Here is a 22,329-nt window from a genome sequence, read left to right on the forward strand (position 1 = left end):
CATTTGATGGGCCCTTACATAGATAGGGTGTGACCAAAAAATCAGCTCCATAGGATCATCCCAACCCTTCGATTTGTGGAGGTTAAAATGGATGGCCGAAGAAAGTGAAATTCCACTGAAACAGTTAATATATTTTCCTTTCGTTTCGGTAGGCTTCGCATGTTGCTAAAGGTGCACAACACTCCAAATCACGCTTCGGTCCTCTCTTCATGGCGAGAAGGGAAAGACCTCGGCTTGCTTACCAAGAAAAGAATCCTTCTCACTAAGCGAAGTGTACCTTGAACTTGAACCATTGACTTGACTTTTTTCCTAGAAACAGGCTTGTCTTCTCGATCGTCTAAGAATTGACTTGAGAATTGGGCTTTGTTGCACCTTGTGGGAGCCGATTTTTTCCCGCCGCTCGCTCTTTGGAAGCGCGGGGTCACCACATCGGGTTTTTTTAGAGTGGGGGGTGTTTGTTTGTCTTCATTTTTTGTGAACTCAGGATCGGGGTCCGGATATCACAACAAAGAGAGTTTCAGAGTCACCACCTAGGTTAGGGCCTAAGACCCGTGCCTGCTTTTCTATTGAAACAGGGATAAAGATCCGAGTTTCAATAAAGGAGCAGTAACTAAAGTTGTACTCTAGGATTGGGGCCTAGAACCCGTAATTTTGCTCTGCTTGTTAAGACTTGGTCTTTACAAAGATCTGAGTAAGGGTCATGGTTACATTCGGGGAAGGTGTTAGGCATCCCCATGCTTGGGTAAACCCAATGTCTTGACTTGATTTAGCATTTTTAAAAAACTTTACAAAAAATCTTCACTTTTTATCCTTTATTACGTTTAGGCTTAATTCCTGAACATAAATGAAGTGGATTTGCAAAGAAAAGATGAAAAATTGGTTTGGACGTTATCCTGATTGAAATCATGTAAACACTGTGTATTTCGAGTCCCATGAGGATTTAACAATGTAATCTCAATCAGGATAACTAAAACAAACAGAAATGATGAGACATAAATGAAAAAACAGTGGGTTTCTAATTCCCTCTGTTTGTCCAACGCCGTTGGAGCAACATGTTAGAGTATATGCCCTAAAAAGCTAGTAGAATGACATTTACAAATTAATAAAGGTCTATTTCATGACATGAATGGGTAATTATAATAATGAATGTGTATGATGTGCTTGTTTATCGACACATATTTGTCCTTAGCTAGCGTAGTAGAAATGTCATGCTCAAAGGATTCACAGATCCAAGGGAGCAAGGAGATATGGCATCTCGGTTTTATGCAAGCCTTAATAGTTCCTAGTTGGGAAAGAGACTTGACATCTCTTTCTGTATACAACTAGCACCAGTCTTGCCTACATGCACGTGTCGTGAGGTGATTTATCTCGATCATCTGGGTAGTGGACCCTAGCAAGAAGAGTAGGTGCGACGATTGGATAGCGCAACCGAACCGGATCAAATAAAGAACAACTTGTGGACAAGAAAGTATAAAGTTGTTCTTCCAGACAGGACCCTTCACAAGTCCTTAGACCTGAGGGATCTTGTTGGTCTGCCGGCCTGTTCTAGGGTCTTAGTCTATCTTATAGTGATTCTATTTTAGAGTCACATTTGGATAGACCTATATCCTAGAGCAAACCCTCGAGACCAATAGTGATACTCAACAAGGGATTCTTCACCAAAAAATTTAGGGATTGACATCTACAATTTTGTCAGAGCGGTAGGCCTATTAAATAGCCTGGGGCAAATTTGATAAAATATTTATCGAAAAGTTTTATGAAACATTGAATTATTTTTCAAAGAATTTTACAAATTGTGGACCTCGATCCGAGAGAGGTGGGGGATGAGCCCCCGAAAGTCTTTGGATCATCCACGTGAAGGAGAGCTCTACCAAGGAACTATCGAAAGAGTGCCCCTCACAGCATGAGTGGTAACGTAAAGTGAGATACCTCTCGATTCGGGGACTAGCCCGGATTCGAGACGTACCTTAAACCAAGAAGAGTCGCCATCAAAGGAAGTCGGCCCTTGATCCCATACTATGCTCTGTTGCAATGGATAACCAGAGATATAAAAGGTTCATGCATAGTTACGAACTTGGAAGGTCCGAAGAGCACATCATCCGCCCATGTGTAAGCACCTGGTCTCTTATGCCATTTATTTATTGATTTTGAAGAGTTTTGGGTAAAAATCATGTGAAATGGGAACCTGTATCTCCGAGAAGACGTCTATCTAATCATGCATGTCTCGGAGATGAATAATAAGCACACACAAAATAAATGAAAGAAATATCACCTAAGAATAGTTAGGTTATGAGTGTCATGCCTAATTGGTGTCTAAGTTCTGATGGGCAAACGCATGCATGCTATATAGCTAAAGGTATAAGGTCTGTACACGATGAGAAATCTAAAACTAGCAGTTAATCATGAAATGAATTAAGAATACGGTAAACGAAATAAAGAATAAACAAAATGACAGGCAGATAAAAGAATAATAAAATATAACCTAGGGCGAACACATAGCGCCTATCTACATTAGGGCGAACACATAGCGCATAATATAATATAAAATCCTAACACATCCCATCTAGAAAGCAGTAAATGACAGATATTATAAGCAGTAATGAAATAAAAACCTAGGGCGAACACATAGCGCCTATCTACATTAAGGCAAACACATAGCGCCTAATATAATATAAAATCCTAACACATCTCATCTAGAAAGCAGTAAATGACAGATATGATAAGCAGTAATGAAATAAAAACGTAGGGCGAACACATAGCGCCTATCTGCATTAGAGCGAACACATAGCGCCTAATATAATATAAAATCCTAACACATCCCATCTTGAAAGCAGTAAATGATAGATATGATAAGCAGTAAAATAGTAAAGCGCTACAGCTAACTGATAATCAAAGCAGGTAAGTGCTACAGCTAAACATGAAAGTAAAACGAATAAGCAGATAAATTGAAATTCCAAGGGTGGTCCCGAGTACGGCAACTATGAGGAGTGAAAATTAATTAGGTTTCTATCAAGTTTTAATCTTTTGAAAACTCAAACCTAAATTGGAGATTAAGAGATCAAAATGAAATTCGAGCAAACAAGTTAAATCTAGAGGGGCAATGCAAAATAAAGAGCTAGTGTTCAAGAGAGAGTGCACCCGAGATTTAAAGTGGTTCGGTCCTCAAAACGCGAGGCCTACTCCACTCCACCAACAAAGACCCGTTGATGGCTTCACTAAGTGATCTTCTTAACTTCGGCGAAGATCGGTGCCGATTACAAATTCCGATTACCTTTAACCTTGGTGGCAATCTTCACTACGGAGAGTGGGCTACGCTTCTTAGAACACTCGCCCGAATACAATTTCTTGAATAAGAAAGAAAGAACAAAAATCCCTCACAAGGGTTTACAACTTTGTAGAAGATGTACAAATATAGCCTAAAGATCCAAATCCTAATCTTAGATGATGAGAGGCATAAACAAGTTTGATTCACTCTAAGGATGTTCAAGTAGGTTTTTAGAGTGTTAGGATTGATGGTTTGGAAGTTTAGAATGCCCATATATATAGGAAAACCAAAATATGACCGTTCAATGGCATTGTGGTAATTCCAGCAAAATTTCCAACGGCTCAAAATATGACCGTTACAGTGTTCTCGGAGTTCCGAGAAAAAATCTCGGAGTTCCGGGAATACTAACAGAAGATGAAAAAAAGTCTACTGGACCATTTCTCGGAGTTCCGAGAATTCTCGGAATTCCGAGAAGCCTATGAAGAGCAGATTTTCACTTCATGTTTTTGGGCTTCCAACTTTACACCAAGTTGGGATTGTTATGAGGGTTCCAAGGTGTTGGAACACCACAAAGACAATCACATATAAATTTAGGGTGTGTGTTTATTTCCTTAATTATGCCTCTTAAAATCTAAAACTAAGATTGGATTTTATACAATCTAAATTGACTTCGATCTTCAATGCGATTCTTCAAGTCTTCATTTGTCTTGGATCTCCGATGTCTTTAGCCTTCAAAAGCGGTCCAATGCGAGCTTCTTTGGCCTTAATCCAAGCAATGATGTCTTTAAGCAATTATGATCTACAACTTAGATAATCAAACACATTAGTGATCATAAATCACTTGTGTATTGGAATCATCAAAATAAGATGGGAATTGCCAAGGTGGAAACCATTGGGCTTACATAAATGCTACAGCTAAACGTTTAAGTAAAATAAGTAATGAACACACACTATCATGATCCTACGCAAAAATCATCATCAATATACAAACCCTAAAGTGCTAACAACAGACCCTAAGACTCTAATGCTTAAGCCCGAGTCTTTAGATGATCTGATATTCATTCAAAGAAGCCTACGTATCCCCGCCTCTTACAGGAATCCAGACAACGTAGTTCTTCGCACGTCTATTCTAAACTACAATGCCTAACACATCTAGGACTGCTATCCTAGACTCGACCTAGAAGACTTGACCTATTCTTAAAGATTCATTTGCGATAATTTAGATTCAAGTGAATTATGAATTTTTAGGACTCCCTATATGTCCTAACTAAATGCAGTTTGGTTATCCTGAACTAATGCAAGTGGGCCCTACATCTTATGTATAACTAGGCTGTGTCCCTAGGGAAAACAATGGGTTCACTAACGCATCCTAGTCTAGTCATCAGTTGGTGAAAAGTATCGCCAACTGACCGGACAAAGGCGTAACCTACTCCTAGCTAGGACAGATTCCTAACTCTATAATAAACACAACCAGGACAGACTACTAACTCTAAAACACCCCTAACATCTAGGACAAACTTCTAACTCTAGGGGAAGATCTTTTTGAAAAAAAATTTAAAGAATTTTTGTATTTTGGAAGGTTTGAAATATTTATTTTGAAAGGTTTGACTGAACTTGGGATATGGATCCCAAGCTGCCTACGTACCTCGTGGAAGAGGATCAAGCCAACGTAGTTCGGAACAAACTTTCCTAACCACACTTCTAATGACTCAATGCCATTTCAGATGTTTCAATGTTTTTGGGTTTTGAAATATTTTCAATGTTTTTGATGTTTTTGACTCAAGAGGACCTAATCCTATCATCATAAGGGGAGGACAGACTCCTGATATCCCGCAAAGGTTGGACATAATCTTATACTTTATGGGGGGGTAGACAGAAACTCTGCAAGGGTTGGACAGAATCAAATGACTTATGAAAGGTTGGACAGAGTCCTAACCCCTATGATGATATGACAGACTCCTGAAATTGAAGGACCGACTCTCTAACTAAGGACGGGCTCTTATGCTGATGGACAGAATCCTAAGCTAATAGACAATTTCCTAGAAAAGGTCCTAAATAATAATAAAAGATTAACCCTAAAGATGAAGGAAGACCTTTAACCTGTGAAATCTCTAAGATAGGAAGAGAAGGGGTTATTGAAATATCGATGAAAAGATCAAACGCTAGTGACTATCGCAAACACTAATGAAAGTCCTGCTAACAAAATGATGCTCAAAGAATCCCAAATGAAACTCGAATATCTACACAAAATCCGGAGGAGAAAAGGGAAAAGGAGAGCCTCCGAGTAACAACCTTTCCCAATGTTCTCAGTATTTAAATCCTAACATTTTCAAATGAGAATTCCCAAACAAAGAGGTAAACCATGTACTGATAAATCATCATAGACTCTCAAATTTCCGGACATGATGAATGGAGATCTAAGATATATTTCAAAGAGGAAGTCCTGCTTCTGAAATGATTGCCTTAATGAAACAGTTGCTTAGGAATCTAACAATCCTACACTCAAAATCCTATGGGCAAGAAGACAAAGCTAATATAAACACAAATCCAACTCCGAAATTGAGTAAAGTCAATGGTGTCAAGGAATGACATATGTATGACTCCAAACTAAAGTGAGCTGAATAGGCATACTCACATTCCACATATACACGAGTAGGAATCAACAAGTAGGTCAATCCGTTATTCCAAACCTTGGAACAAAAAACAAATGGGTGATTGGAATAAAAAATCGATAAAACACGACTATGATCATGTAGACCACATTACAACATGGCCCTAGTGAAAACTGAGTTAGCTGATCTCAATTCTGTGCTTAGATTACCAGAGAGCAATCAATTAATCTTGTAAAGAAACCCCATCTCTATTCTCTTATCAAACAGAGGGTCAACCATTAAGGGTTATGCAAAACCAAGCTAACAGGCCATACCATTTGACTAAGGTTCAGAATCTTAGAAATAGAAAAATGAGCTTCACAATAGGGATGCCATTTTTAAAAGAACAAAGTGAAGAGAAGCTAAATATTAGACCCTTTTTTCTGCGCTAGTTGAATGAAATAATTCCGACCAAAAGAATTAACAACTTAAGATCAACACTATCTATTCTCAGGTAGGAATCTCTAGAATGAATACCACAGATGAAGACTATTTTAAAATCAAATATATGAGCTAAAAAAACGAAAAAAAACAAATCAATACAAGGAAGAACTAAGCAGAGCAAACATGTAATGATCAAACAAAATGATCTCTGTAGTGGAGAAGATACCTTCTTTTACCGTCAATCGTGGCCGAGCTTTAGCTTGATCATTACCATTAGTAAATAGTATCAGTACACCTATGTTTTAAAATTTTCCCCAACCCATCTTTTCTTTTTGTCTTTAAAGAATCATATGTTACTACAGTTTTGTCACCAGCTCCTTACAAGCCAACTAGAAAAAAAAGATAAAACAAAACCGTGCAACTAACAAAACATGGTGGTATTGAATAGGGATATGATATTAACAAAATCATGCTTTGATAATTCCACCAGGTACTTCATCTCTTAGTGATAAAAAAAACTTTCATAATGCTACCACAGTCCCCAAAAGCTCTCACAAACCAATCTAGAGGAAAATGCTCAAGCCTTGATGCAGAGGAGATAATATGGGTATGCAATGAGATGAGGCTCTATCTAAGAGTGCAAACTGGGCATGTAGAAGATGAAATGGGGGGAAGCTACTGACATATACAATATTGCATCTCTACTAATTTAACCTGCCTTCACTCCATTGATAGGCTTGTGTAAGCTTACTAGGAATTATAATGACCATTGATAACTGATACCCTGAAGAGCATGAATAGATTGTTCCCATGCTAATGAAATATTTATAATCTAAGAAGGGATTGCATGCTTTGAAACTACTACTGAGAGAAACAATCATCAGTTAACAACCAATGACAGGTTACAAAACATTGAAGTAGTTGCTACCAATATATGGCAATGCAAATATCGGCCCCTAAACTGAAATGAATGTGACACAACGCCATCACCAGAGGTCACCAATTCTTATAGCAAAGATTCATTAACCCGAGCTCACCATAGCTCTAGGAGGAAAAATAATCGAGAACAAGAGTAATAAAAGAGGCAAGCTAATTACATAATTCTTGCTAAACATGATTATGCTGATAGTATTCCTAAAAAGGGGGTACATAAAGGAAATGTTCTTTTAGTTGCATGTAAGAAGAAATTTTGGAATTCAAATTAAAGTTATGACTCAAACACCTTGACTACCATGGAATTACTTAACTACTCAAGAACATAGAAGACTGCAAACCAATTCCAAACCCCAAACTGCCCCAGCTATCAAGATTTACATGATCTCATTCGAATCACAAATTAAGAAGAGAAGAAAAGATAACCTGAGATGAGCTTGATGGAATCCTTGGACAGAAATTAGCTCTGAGAGATCTTTCTTCTAACTCGATCAAGTGTTAGTAATGGCCGGAAGTGACAGAGGCATCGATAACATTGATATGAATTCCGGCCGAATTGCCAGAGAAGAAGATAAACGATCTTCTCTCTCTCTCTCTTTCTCTCTCTCTCTCTCTCTCTTGCAATTTTCCCTTAATCTTTAGATCTCAGAGAATAGAAAAGAAATAATGTAGATCTAAGAAATTACATAGTAGTGGAAATAGTTGAGACAATGGAAGATAAGTGATAGAAATTGATGCTTTCCCGTCGGATTCCGACAAGATCTACCGGAAATAATGGAGGTCGAGGTAATCAGACGATGTGAAAGATGGATCTGCTATGGGAGAAGACCAGATCTGAGGAGATTAGCGAAAGGATATAAACGATTTGGAGCTTAGGGTTTTTTTTTAGAAGAAGAAGACAGAGATGGTTGTGGTTTAGATGAAGGTGAAAGAAAAAAGAAATGGTGGAATGATGATGAGGCCGGAGACGGAGCTCGGATTTGCCGGCGGGAATGGGCTAGCCGGAGAAGATGGGTGATGGGAATCGGAGAAGATCAGAATTAGGGTTTGAGCTGCGAAAATCCCTTTTCTCTTTCTTTCTCTCTCTCTATGCTAAAATCAACGAAAATGAAAAATCTTTCTTGATGGTTTGATCGATGGTTAAGTAGGGGAAATGATACATTCGACCCCCGCTTTTCCATGGGCAGCCCCCATCTCATGTATTTGTGACCACTCTTTTTTACACTATGAGGGTGGCCTGGGTAAAAATGGGCCTGAAAAGAAAACCCAACATTGGCTCCCTTTTTCTTTCTGGATTGATATGGGCACACCTTATCCTGATATTTCACACCTCCTTTTGACTAATTTGGGGAAAAAATAAGGATTGGGTGCAACACAGGTCAAGTAATTTTATTCGATCTCGGGACCTTATTTGGTGTTAAAATTCTCATTTGATTTTGGGATTTAGGGTTCGGTCAAAATGGGGTGTCTACAGATGCCCCTCTTTAACATAGCGTGCTTGTCACGCGAATGGCAAAGCTGACAAGACAACACATTTTTGCCAGCCCGAGATTCGAGAGAGAGGTGGGGGACGAACCCCCAACAGCCTCTTGGATCATCCACGTGTGAAGGAGAGCTCTACCAAGGAACTCTCGAAACGGTTGCCACCCTCATAGCATAGCACGAGTGGCGATATAAAAGAGATACCTCTCGATTCGGGAACAAGTCCAGATTCGAAATGTATCTAAACAAACTCAGAGTCGCCATCCACGGTATACGGCCATGGATCCTTTAAACAAAAATATGCTCTGTATACCATGGATAACCAGAAATATATATGGGTTCGTGCCTGATTACGAATGGAGAAGGTCTGAGAACACCCCCAATTCGTCCGAGTGCAAGCACTTGGTCTCTTATGCCATTTATTATTAACCTCGAAGAGTTTCGGGCGAAAATCATATGAAATAGGAACAATTCTCAGGAATCGTCTACCTAAGCATGCATTTCCTGAGAATAAAGAAATAAGCACAAACAAAATGAAATGAAAAAAATGTGCAACCTAAGCAAAACTAGGTTATGAGTGACATATCTAATGGGTGTCTAAGTTCTGGTGGACATACACATGCAAGTTACAGCTAAAGGTATAGTATCAGTACAAGAAAATAAGAAAACACATTAAAACATAAAACACAAATCAAACCTATATATGACAGGACAAGACAAGTCCTAACTCTAATGCGACTTGACTCGGACCAAGATGGCCGTCCATCCCAGCTGCTCTACGTATCCCGGCCTCGGGAAGAATCGGAGTCAACGTAGTTCGAATGACCTATTCTAAACTACGATGCCTAACTATCTAGAACCGCTATCCTAGACTCGATCCACTAGACTCGACTGATTTTTAAAGCTTTTTATACAATTTTTTAAATTCATGTGAATTGTAATTCTTAGGACTCTCTATATGCCCTAACTAATGCAAGTTGATTAGCCTTAAGCTAATGCAGGTGTGTCCTACATCCTATGTGTAACTAGGCTGTGCAACCTAAAAAAATCCATGGGCTAACTATATGCTTCCTAGTCTAGCCATCGGTTCGACTAAATGTCTAACCGATCGACTCGAGGCCTCCTAACTCTAGGGACACTCACACGACAGGACACACCATATCAATACAAATCAAGACAAACTCCTAACTCTAGAACACACTAAACAGCTAGGACAGACTCCTAACTCTAGAGGAAGATCTTTTAAAAAGATTTTGAAGAAGCTTTGTATTTTCTTGACGGTTTGAAAATGTTTATTTAAAGATTTGGCTGGACTTGGGATGTGTATCCCAAGCTGCACTACGTACCTCGTGAAAGAAGATCAAGCCAACGTAGTTCGAAATGAACTCTCCTAATTATCACTAAAAGCTTAACATTCCAAATGATTTAAAGCTTTTGATATTTTTTAAAGTTGTCATATGTTTTTGAATTTTAAGATATTTTCAAATGTTTTTGAATTTTAAAATATTTCAAATATTTTTGTTTTGAATTTTAAAGTGTTCAAGTTTTTTTTTTTAGATTTTTTTTAAAAACATTTTCACTCTTTTGGTCAAAGACCTAAAGAGAACACACAAAACAACAAACTAGGGCAAAAACCCTAAAGCTACGGGAAAACCCCGAACAAGCAAACTAGTGTCAAAGACACTTGAACTAAACCTCAAACAAGTAACTGAAATCTAAAGTAAAAGAGAAAGGATAAGGTCTCTAACTAATCAAACTCGAACAAGAATACGCCAGTCTCTAAGGATAAACTTCTAAACCAAGCGACACTAAAAAAGGGATTACAAATTGAGGTACAAGAAATGGAAGGTTCTATAAATGAGACACTGTATCCCTCCTATGGGTATCTCTCTATTAAACCAAGGAACACTCCCTAAGGGTAAAATTAAAACGAGGATTATCTCCAAATGAGAACCACCTAATGAGACATAGTGTGTCTCCTAATGAGGGCTCTACTATTTAAGAGGTGTCTAAAAGACTGTGTTAGTCTACTAAATAAAGAGGGGAGCACTACTTGGACTGAGTAAGTCCCGTAAGGATGGGCTTGGGCTAGTTTAATAACATAGAATAGGAACAGAACTTGAACTAGTTTTTTTTTTTTTTTTAATTTTTTATGAACAAACTTTAAAGCACAAAATAGACTAAAATATATACAAAATATGAACTAGGTAACAAATAAAACATGTTAGACTCACTGTACAAGAACTAAACCAATACATCTTGTAGCATAAAAGTGAAGAGGAGAATTGAATCTATGCAATTTAAAACGCAAACATTTCAGAGAGAAATTGAACTATATATAATAATAAGGTGAACCAATGCACTATCTGAATTAGTGAAATCAAACCAATGTGTTAGCAAGTTGTACCAATGAATATAATAGTGAATCCAAACCAATGTATGATCTGAACCAGTAAAATGTACAAGTCTATGAAACAGTAGTCATATAGTTATAGTGTGCAGAAATTTATAGGGGCAACCATTAAATTCTAAAATTCATCAGACTATAGAGAGCTAATAGTTCTTAAGTCTTTTCATAAACCACATTCATGCCTTAACATTCTAGCTATTAATTCCATCAAACCAAATTTTCCAGCTAATGCCCTTTTTCATAACATTGAAGGCAAACTTGAGGATTTTTAAATGACATAGGCTAAACAAGATGAGTCTTCATGCACACTCTTAAGGGAAAATACAAATGAATATAATTACCCAGCTATCCTCTGTTCCAGACATAGTATATTGTACCAAAATTTATATACCATCAACTACGGCAAGCATATTATACACATCTCTATGGCCTGAACTTTGTGATAAACAAAGGCTGAGTTATGTTTGAAACAGGGACAGATTTGTATTCAAAACTGAGACAAATTCGTGGGTGAAATTTGTGTTAAAAACAGGAGAAATACGAATAGATATGTGTCAGAACTGGGGCCATGATCATGGGATGAAGTGAGGTTGAATTTGTATTGAAATAAAGGACAACAACGGGGCTGAAATGGACTAGCATTGGACTAAAACATGGGACAGATTTTAATCTAAAATAAGGACAGATTTGTACAAAAGCTGAACTAAAATCTGAACAGATTTTATGTAAAAACTGAGGCAAAACCAAGACAAATTTGCATACATGAATCTTGTATAGAAAATTAGCTAAAACCTGTACCAAACAGTGAAAAATTATGGGCAGAAACTTGTGTCAAAACAAAGCAGATTTATGGACTAAAACTGGGTGCAAAAATCTGGACAGATTTTATGTAAGAACTGAGGCAAAACTGAGACAGATTTGTATACATGAATCTTGTATAGAAAATGAACTAAAACCTGTACCAAACAGTGGAAAATTATGGACATCACTATGCTTACACGATAGAATGGGGGCTGCAATGTGCTAAAAACAAGGACTAAATGATTGACAGAAGTACACCTCAAACAGGGAACAGATTTATGTGTGTCCACTGTGTTAAACAGGGACATATTTACGTATTTTGAGCCATACAAAACAGGGCTGACTTCAGCTATCATACAGAAACTACCTCAATTGGCATCATTTAATGAGCTGGAGATTACGAACTAGTCCTAATAAAAATCAGATTCTAGAAATTTCAACTATAATTCCAATGACCCTATAATCCATTCAAACTAGACTTCAAAATGAACAAGCAAACACAGATCTTAAAAAAAATTAATATGATTATCATATACCATAACACCCATCATTTTCAACCTATACACAGAGATAAAACATCTATCATTTGGCATTCTCTGGGGTCAAATTTGTACAGTCTTCACTTGATTTACATCCATTATAAATAACACTATGCATATATAATCCCATTAGACTTCAACCAGTAAATACAACATATAACCATTAATAGACTTGACTAATATAATGATAAGAAATAACATCAAGGTATGCAAAGGCTACCAACATCAAGGTGCGCACACCAAGATGGGAAAAAGGCTGTCAATATCAAATGAATATGAATTGTCATAATCAAGGGTGTGTGGGGCTACCACAATCAAAATGGTAAGGGCTGTTATTATTAAAAATAGTTAGGGAACTACACATATCAAAATGGTTAGGGGATGAACATATCAAAATGGTTAGGGGCTACACATATCAAAATGATCTGGGCTGATGTTATTTTGTATCAAAATGAGGAACAATATGACTTTGTATCATCCAAATAATGAGACATATGATTCTTTATGGTGATCAAAACTCTGTGTAATATATATATTTTTAGCCTAATATCTCATTATCTAAACAGTGCAGTTCAACATAAACCCCTCCTTTTTACATGTTTCAATGATAACAAATAATCTTTGCCCCTCATAACCATGACAGCCACATATATATATACATAAAAGAATACTAAAACTGATGAGAACATACTTGTCCATCGAACCCAAAGATATAGTAACAAAACATTGTCAAAACAATCAAACCGTAAAATATATCACAAAACTTCTACTATATGATTAGGACCTCATGAAATCTGTTTGCATGAACCAAAACTCACGTCTACTTTACAATTCACAAACCATTTATGAACATTATTCACCAGACCACACTCAGAATATAATACATCGTACCATCTTTATGCCACTTTATAATATATCATTCCAAAGATTTATAGAGGAAAACAAAGTGAGTGATTTAAACCAAGCCAACAGAAATGGGAAAATTCAAAAAATACAAACATCAGTCTCCTTACAAAAAATCAATGAAAACAATACAATCTTAAAAATAACCTAAATATATAGGTCATAACTACTTCCTCTCTTTTGAAAAGATTTATAAACATCGGATTTAAACAACAATCTTATATAATAACCATCAAGATACGCAATAAACAATTAAATGAATAAAACTTTAGTGAATATGAGGTGGAGTTGCAGACACACACATATGTATACACTCACAAACATGCCGAGTCTATATAATAATATGTGTTGAAATTTAGCACTCTTTAAGACCAAGACACAGCGAACCACAAACAAAGGAAACATAAATTTAGGATTCTATTCATTCATCACATAATGAGCTAATCAAGCATTATCATTTTAACAAAGAAGAGGCTATCACTTTCATTTTAATACTTGATTTCACTGATTTTCAAAGGGAAAAAAAATGCCATAACAATATTCAGAGACCAAATCAAAATCTCGCACCACAACATATGATTCAAGGATCAAACAGCAAGATATTAACAAGATTTTTATCACAAGAAAATTACAAAATCCAAAATCAGAACATTAAACTTTCGAATCAAGCTTTTTTACACAAGATCTATCTCATAAGCATAGCAATCTACTGATCGATACCAATTTCTAAAAAAAAACAAGAGTCTTATGAATATTCATCTAAGAAAATATCATCAACCTAAAGCCGATTTCTCATACTAATTGCACAAAGAGTATATACAAAAGAAAAATACCTGATGTAAGAATTTACTTTCCGGATGATGCAGGTTTAAAGCCAAAGCTTATTTTCTCACCTTTTCTTCTTCCTTTTGAAATACTCGATTCTCTCGATACTCCTCCAATGTTTTGCGGTGATGAAGAACAAAATCGAGATTACAAAATCAGAGAATACAAGATCAGATCAGATCTTCTCAGATTAAACCCCCAAAGATAATGATTTTCGCTCAAAAATTCTAGATCCGAGCTTATGAGGAGTAGACCTAAAGCTTTCCAAAATAGATCTAAAGATTATAACCTAAACTAGAATTTTGAGAACTTAAACTGAGATTTAAAAGATGTTCAAAGAGGAGCAACGGCAGTATAAGGGATTAATGAAGAAAATCAACGCAGTGATGGCTGATCGGAGCTAGGTCGGAGAAAAGATGAAGAGGTTAGGATTTGAAACCTAAGAAGAAAAGATTTTAACTGAGATTTGAATAGAATAGCAAAGATCTAGAGTTTCTAAGTTGAGAGAGATGAAGAACACAGGTAAATGACCGAAGGATAACCGAGATCCGGCAAGATCCAACGAAGAAGATGATCGGAAAAGGTAAAAAAAAAGGTTTCGATTTACAGATCTATTTTCTCTCTCTTTTCTCTCTCTAAAAATTAAGCTAAGAAATCTTGATCCAAAATATATGAGAGGGTTAGTTTTGTATTTATTGACAGAAGGGAAAGTTGATATTGGCACTTCTAGTTGATGGGCGCACATTTGGCAGAATTTTTGATAAGCGCACGAACGAATCGTGTCTTTTTCTGATTTGGATTACACCGTCTCAGGATAAATTCGCCCCCTCTCATGATAAACTCACCCCCCTTTCTGATTTACACTACGGTCTTCTCTCGACTCATTCGCTAGGCAAACGTACTCGGATTTCGACAAAATTTTGCAGAGACCACGGTGGGACTCCAACCTAGCTTAGGGTGAAGCTTGGGATCCTACCTAGCTGATTTGATGGGGTTTCACACAAACATGGGAAGCTTAGGGTACGGTCAAAATGGGGTGTCTACAGCGAGACTGCGAATGAGTCAAAGGCTCAAAGGATTGACTCGGTTGTGAATGAACCGAAAAGTCGAGGATATGAGCGAGACTGTGAATGAGTCAAAGGCTCAAATGATTGACCTGGTTACGAATGAACCAAAAGGTCGAGGATATGAGCGAGACTGCGAATGAGTCAAAGGCTCAAAAGATTGACTCGGTTGCGAATGAACCAAAAGGTCAAAGATATGAGCTAGACTGCGAATGAGTCAAAGGCTAAAAGGATGGTGAGATAGACTCTCAAGGGAATGGTGAGACAGACTCTCAATCGAATAGTGAGATAGACTCTCAATTGAAGGACTAGACAGACTCTCGATGAAATAGCTATCTCTTGCCGAGAATAATTGGGAGTATGAGTTCCTTACTGAGAACCAGACTCAGATAACTTGCTGGGATTTGGGTTATTGACTTTCTATTTTTTCGTACCAAGAGAACTATATTCTGCTGGGTACTAAAGGCTGCGAGAGCAAATTCTAGACTCCGCTGGGGAAACTGATTTTCTTGGAAAGTTGACTCTTTTAGAAAGAGGGCTCATTTGAAGAGTTCAGATATTTGGCTCAAGATGTGCTCGTATCTCTCTTATCTCAACTTATTGTAAATATTGGCACTGATTGCCTTTGTGTGTTTGATATCTTTTATGACGCAAGTCATAAAAGATGCCCCTAGTGTGTTGTACTTCCATAACAAGAATCTCAAGAAAAGCAGAACCAGGGTAGGTAAGGAAGATTTAGATTTGCATAGGTTCTTTCTTCAGAATAAGTAAAATAATAGCTGAGCCCGAGAATTTCTCCTTTCAATAATGTTCATCACTTGAGGTTTTCTTCTTTCCAATACTCACTGCTTGTGAGATTTGACATCTTCACCATGTCTGAACAGGATATTTCTTGCCTTTCTCTAGGTCTATTCTTTTTTTTTCTTTCATTTCGGAAGGTATGCACCCATTCTTCAAGTGCCATACAACTTGGACCTTGAAGGAAAACAGATAAGAATGAGGAATAGACTTTCAAAGACTCTATCAAAGAAGATGTACGTTATTCGAAGTACTCGACTTAATTTTTACTCACTCTTAGACCTCATGTGTTTTTTTTATAGTAAGGCTAAGCACTCTCAAAATAATTTCGAAAACCATGTCAAAAGGCACTAATTTCCTCAATCAGGATTTCCGTCATGGTTATTACCCCCTTCAGATTGCTCAGTCTTAATGCCCCTAGTTTAGAAAGATGTCACAGTATGTCTCACTGACACTGCTCGGATTCCAAGATCCTACCCTGTGTAGTGATCGCTACTCCATCTCATTGATTCTCTTCTCACAAGAATCCATGACTACTGCTTTCCAGGTTTCTGATCTAGCAGATCATTTGCTTCACCTTTTGCCTGGAATTCTCACACTACCTGAATTCTTGAGTTCTTCATGACCGAGGAAGGAGACTCATTCTGTATCTCATCAACTCTATCTTTGTGGGAAGTCTTTGCCCTTGACTGGATTCATTTTTCATATTTTTCAATCCCGTAAACCGCTACCCTTACTTTTGTATAAGTCAACTCCTTTGAGTGTTAACTTAGAAAATGCATGACTATCATTTTTGTCTAGGCCGCCCTTTCGGGTTTCCAACCTAGTGGGTCTTCGACTCTTGTTATTTTCTTTTCTTTCTATTTTTGTTTGCTTTTAACCTCTGCTTGTTTCACCAGAAGGACTTTCTAGGTGGACTTGGGTTCAAAAGGGTAAGATATATAAGGTTCTAAGGATTTGGACTGAATCTGGTCTAGCCAGACTACCTACGCACCCCAAAAATGGAGGATCAGGTCCAGGTAGTTCGCTTTGGGGTTTAACAAAGAATGGTTTAACCTTTTAGCTTCAAAATTTTGGAACAGGGATGATTTAGCATTTATTCCAAAGGTTGACCGAACCTGAATTGATCAGGTTGCCTACGTACCCCTAAAGAGCTGGGGATCAGGTCCAACGTAGTTCAGGTGCATAAAATGCCCTTGGTTTATAATGTGGTTGAAAGAATTATTTGGTTTTAAAGTGTTGGCTCAAAGGGCTCACAAAAAGATTTTTAAACGTTGGGATTTTGGCTATAAAGGCTCAAACGTCCAAGGATGGCCTCCTGATGTTTTGACATACAAGCTTTTTGAGAAATAAGGTTCAACAGCTTTGAATGTTTTTGTCGAGTACTCTGGCGGTATTTTCAGGCAAGACTTCAACCACGATTTCCACTCTCATCTCTGAAATCTTGGATTTTATGTTCGAGATTCTTCAACTATCATTAGTCTCCAAATGCTGAAGACAATTCCATATTCAATTTATCTCATTGAGTCCACATCTGAGTCTTTGATATTCTTAAGGAGCTGTCTTAGGGACACATTCCCTTCCCCTTTTGTCTTTCTCTCATACATTTCTTTCTCTTGAATATTTTCTTTTGGACATAAGAACTGTCCGTACTCATGAAATATTTCAACTTGGAATCTCATCAAAGATGTGCAACCCAAGTGTTCTTTTGAGGTCACTCTATGACTTCATTTTATGGAAAGTCTTCTCTCAATTTCTCATCAGCTCCACTGGATGTCTGATGTTCATCTCTCTCAAATTCTTGCTTTTCGACTTAATGTCTAAAGCTGATGGAGTCTTGCTTTTCATCACGACATGACATTCACCCAGTTTATCCTTATATGATCAAACAAGACTACCTCAAACCCCTCTAAATAGGTTTATCAATTCTTTGCGCTCCTCAGGTGTGGGACCCGATCTTGCGAGAGGGGTGGGGCGTGAGCCGACACGCTCTCTCTTGGTCTCTCGTACCCACGCGATTGGCGTGTGCATTTTAATTATTGATTTTAATTCATCTTTTATGTGAACTTGGGATCACTAAAGCAATCCGAATTCCACACAAAAGAGACTAACAGAGTCGCCACCTAGATGTGGGATCTAGGACCCATAATTAACCAGAAATCTAGACTCATTACCTGGTTATAAGAATGGAAGGTATGGGAAATTTTCCACCACATGCACCATTCCTGCCCGATAATCGGTCTTCAATTCCAAAAGTTAACTCTTTTAAATTTATTTTAAATGGCTCATTCAACTCTCTGTTAATGTGCGAACTAAGTGACATGCATCCTAAAATCTAATTTCAATATGAATCCTAAATGTGTATCTTGATTTCTTAATTTGTCTGGATTCAATCTAAGTGAAAGTTTTCATAAAATTCTAATTTCATGGAAAGTCCTAAGTGATTAAATTTTACAAGAAAATTAATATACAAAAACCCCACAATTTGTTGTGGAGCCGACTCGCGGTTGGTATCCCATCAGACATCCAAGCTGCCTACGTACCGAAGCCTCACTGGGATCAAAGTCGACGTAGTTCCGTGCACCTAAGCTAAGCTACTTATGCCTAACTCAACCAAGACACCGACCTAGACTGGATTGACTGTTTCAACAGTTTTAAGAGAAGTTATTTAATTAAAGTTGAAGATTTTATTATCCTAGGATTTCATCTAAGATGCTATATGATCCTATCTAAATGCAAGTTATCCCTTAGACTAATGCAGGTTAACCTACATCCTAGGTAACTAGGCTCGTCCTAGGGAAAGATTGGGTGGTTAGTATAACTAGACCTATGGCACGGTTGCTATCCATAGCAAACGTCCGTGATGAGGCTGGACTCCTAACTCTAGGACTCCCTAAAACCTAGGACACAACGTGACGTAAGTGTTCCTAAGGGGCCCTAAAGGTTCCTACGATAGGAGACCGTAATCCAACGGCTCCTACGACACGGATCGAGTTAATTTGATTTGTTGAACTTAATGATTTTCAATTTTTGAAGATTTTTTATTCCTAAACATCTAAGGAATACCAAAAGCTCTATGGTTCGCAAGTTTCGGCCTCGAATCACAACCATGGAAGGGAATCGTGCTCTCAACCCTTGTATAATTTAGCACGTAAATTATAGTATCTTATTGCCTGGTATATTTCTCAGGATTTCCGTGGACAGTGGACCTCGGAACCAATATCATACTATAATTTACGCACTCCAATTATGCAGGATTAATCGCAATTAGTTTACGATTACGGTTGCGATCTCGGCAGTTAAATTGTCACAGAATAGCCAATTTACAAAGGCAATCTATGAACCCTAAGATTTCTGTTTCAAAAAAGTTAGGGATTGCATTTATGATGAAAACTTAAGGTTTTTTGGAGATTTTTACTGACTTTTGTATTGATTTGCTATTAAATTGTGATTTAATATCATTAAGACCAGATTGCTAGGAATACACAGTAACCCTAAGCAATCGAACTCCAAATTAGTTAAAAATTTTCTAGTAACAAGATATGGATGATTGTGACTTACTGAAAAAATTTCATGAATTATCATTAAGATTTGATATTAATTCCTAATTTTTAAAAATCCAAATCAGATTATAGATTAACACAGTAACCTATAGCATATCAATTTCAAATCAACTTAAACTCTTACAGTATAAAGATAATCATGAGATTAGACTACTGTATGACTTTCATGGATTTGTATGACGATTTGATGCCCATTTAAATTCACACAAAAATCAGATGAAACCAAAGAATTACTTAAAAAGCAAACCTAATGGTATCCTAAAATCAAATGAAAAATTCCAGTAGATATATAATAGATTATAGAATTTATTACCAAAATTGTAAAACTTAAAACTTAAATATCCTCCATAAAATTGGTTTTTAAATATAAGAGATCAATTTGTTTCCTAGGCGTTAAAACCCGTTTATTAAAATAAATTTTAAAACCTTATTAAATCTTTGCAAAATTAATTGAAAATATTTCTCTAACATTCCAGTAACCAAAGTTACTGGTTTGTAAAGAAAAATTTTGAAAATATATTAATTTAATAAGAAAAGAAATTATGGCACGTAAAACGGGGAAGCGATTAGAAAACAGTAAAAATCATATTTGTTTTAAAAATATTTTTCATTTATTATTAGGCTTTAATTCTGGAAAGTTTCATCAATTTTTAAAATGATTTGGTATTTATTAAAAATAGCCGAAATTTAAAATAATTAATAATTTAATTAAATAAACTCCAAAAAATATGAAAATTTTTGGGTGATCTAAAAACCTTGTAAAACTACTGGAAACAAACTTTCACTAAATTTGAACATGATTTGATATACTTTTGGCTCCATTAATCAAGAAATAACTCTTTTCGGGGTTATTCTTTGAAAAATAGAATGAAAAATAAAACGGTTGAACCGCGGTTGGAAATTAAGTTTCCAGTAGTTTTGTATTTTATATAAAATCCAAAAAATACCATCTTTGAAAAATAACCATGTTTTCAAACACTTGCTTTGATAATCTAATTTAAATCCTTATTGAATAAAAACAAAAGAAAACCATTTTTAAATGGAGGAAAATTAATTTTTGGATCAAATTTTGGATTTTGAAAACTCATAATCTATATTATAACATACTGAAATTTCAAAGAAAAACTCGTTGATTTGATCCATCAAAATTAAAACCCTAGCATGCTTTTTCTACTTCACAAAGATGAGGAATCATTACCGTTGATCGCGTTCCTTGTCTCTAGGGTGCGTAGATCCGAGGTATACGCTTTGTCGCATCCTTTTATATGATGAAGAAGACCCAAAGAACACTCCAATAATTCTTGATTGTGTGATGCCTTGGAGAAGAAGAAGGAATTCAAGAATTCCTTTTGTGAAGAACACTTGAGAGAGAGATCACACTTCAAGAGAAAATAGATTTTTTTTTCTTCTTAGGAGGAGAGAGAAAAAATGAATTTTGATATTTTTCCAATCTTTTTTAGGATTGTTTGCTTTGATTTTTATACAAAAAAGCTAGGGTTAAGAGAGAAATAGTAGTTTCCAATATGAAGGCTCTCATTTTTGGCTTGTTTCCAAATTTCCCCTCTTGCTTGCTTTCTTTCTTGTTTCCAAATTGGATTTGATTCCAATCTTAATTTATTATCTATCAAGACATGCTATTTTTTATTCCACATTGCTTCTTTGGAAGAAAACATTTTTTAAGCAATCATTCATCTTTTCCTTCTTTCCTTCTTTTCTTTTTTTTATTCTTTTTATTTTTCTTTTAACAAATATGATGTCACTATTGTGACATATCAAGGTTGGATGCTCAATTCATGTGGGTCAACCATGTGGGGCTCCCACCATGGTGGTCGACCCATATGGGTGAACCCACATGAGCTCCATCTTTACGGGCTTTAGCCCAATGGGCCATTTCACACGGGTTTCGGGTTTTTCCGTAAAAATTCAATAAAATCTTTCTAAATTCAACATTCTATATATGGACCCAACCCATTTGACATTTATGGTGCATCCCTCACACATGATCGAACCATCTTTTTTGGGAAAATAATTTTTCGGACCAAAATGCCCCTATTTGACAATTACACATCCAAATGTGACCAAAAGAACCTTAAATTGGTTCACCCCTAAAGGAAAATGTTAAAAATGGAAAGTCTTTGTGATCAAACTTCAAAAAATAGAAACTTTTAAAGTTGGGTCTTTTTGATGAGCAATATCAAACAGGATCATTTGGTACCCCCTGAAAATACCCAAAATGCCTTCAACACTTAGAATTTCCAAATTAAGCGAAACTCCTGAGAAATTCTAAATTTAGCAGGTTTTCCAAAATTCAAGAAATCATTCATAATCTCTCAGACATATTTCGTGGATCAAAAGAATTACACAGGAAAAGACCAAATTACCCCGAGGTGCTAGAATTTGGCGAGACTAGGGAAAACCTTGAGAAATTCTAAAAATAGCAGATTTTCAAAAATTTATAAAATCACTCAAGATTTCTCAAATATAACTCGGGGGGTCAAACGAGACACATCGGGAATGACCAAAATACCCCAGTGGTGCAAAATAGGCAAAAATGAGGGAAACCCTGAAATTTCTAAAAATAGCAGGTTTTTTCATTTGCTTGGAAACTTGAACTTTCATCTTTCAGAGGCCAAAGGAACCCCCTAGAGACCTTCAGGATATCGAATCAACTTCAAAACTCTCATAATGAAATGAAATCTATCCTAAAATGC

This window comes from Tasmannia lanceolata, unplaced genomic scaffold (genome assembly GCF_043159265.1).
Source record: "Tasmannia lanceolata isolate RefF3 unplaced genomic scaffold, GAP_Taslan_0.1 ptg000012l, whole genome shotgun sequence".
NCBI classification, from domain to species: Eukaryota; Viridiplantae; Streptophyta; class Magnoliopsida; order Canellales; family Winteraceae; genus Tasmannia; species Tasmannia lanceolata.